Consider the following 365-nt stretch of genomic DNA (forward strand, 5'->3'; position numbering starts at 1 on the left):
CTGACAAAGGGCTCGACTCGGTGATTCCTCTGCCGCCAATTTACTCTGTTTACACGCTATGATAATCTCTGTATTGGTGATGGTAATGAAGACAGCACGCCCGACAGAGTGAGGCCCCGCCGCCACCACTACACACCAACGCCCTCCAACACCGATTAAATCCACGGAGGCTATATCGGAGTCGAGGTCTAAGCGATTTCAAGAGGTGGCGGCCCGAGCCTTTGTTCATAATACAGAGTTTCAGGAGCCGGGGAGAGAGAGAGGCGTTCGCGTCCTCCTCCGAGAGATGTTCGCACTAACGAGGGTGGCTTCTCGGGCGATCCGGCAAGAGCTCCAGACTTTCATGAGAGAATAAATGAACCATT

The sequence above is a fragment of the Penaeus chinensis genome, chromosome 27 (genome assembly GCF_019202785.1).
Source record: "Penaeus chinensis breed Huanghai No. 1 chromosome 27, ASM1920278v2, whole genome shotgun sequence".
In the NCBI taxonomy this organism is placed as follows: Eukaryota; Metazoa; Arthropoda; class Malacostraca; order Decapoda; family Penaeidae; genus Penaeus; species Penaeus chinensis.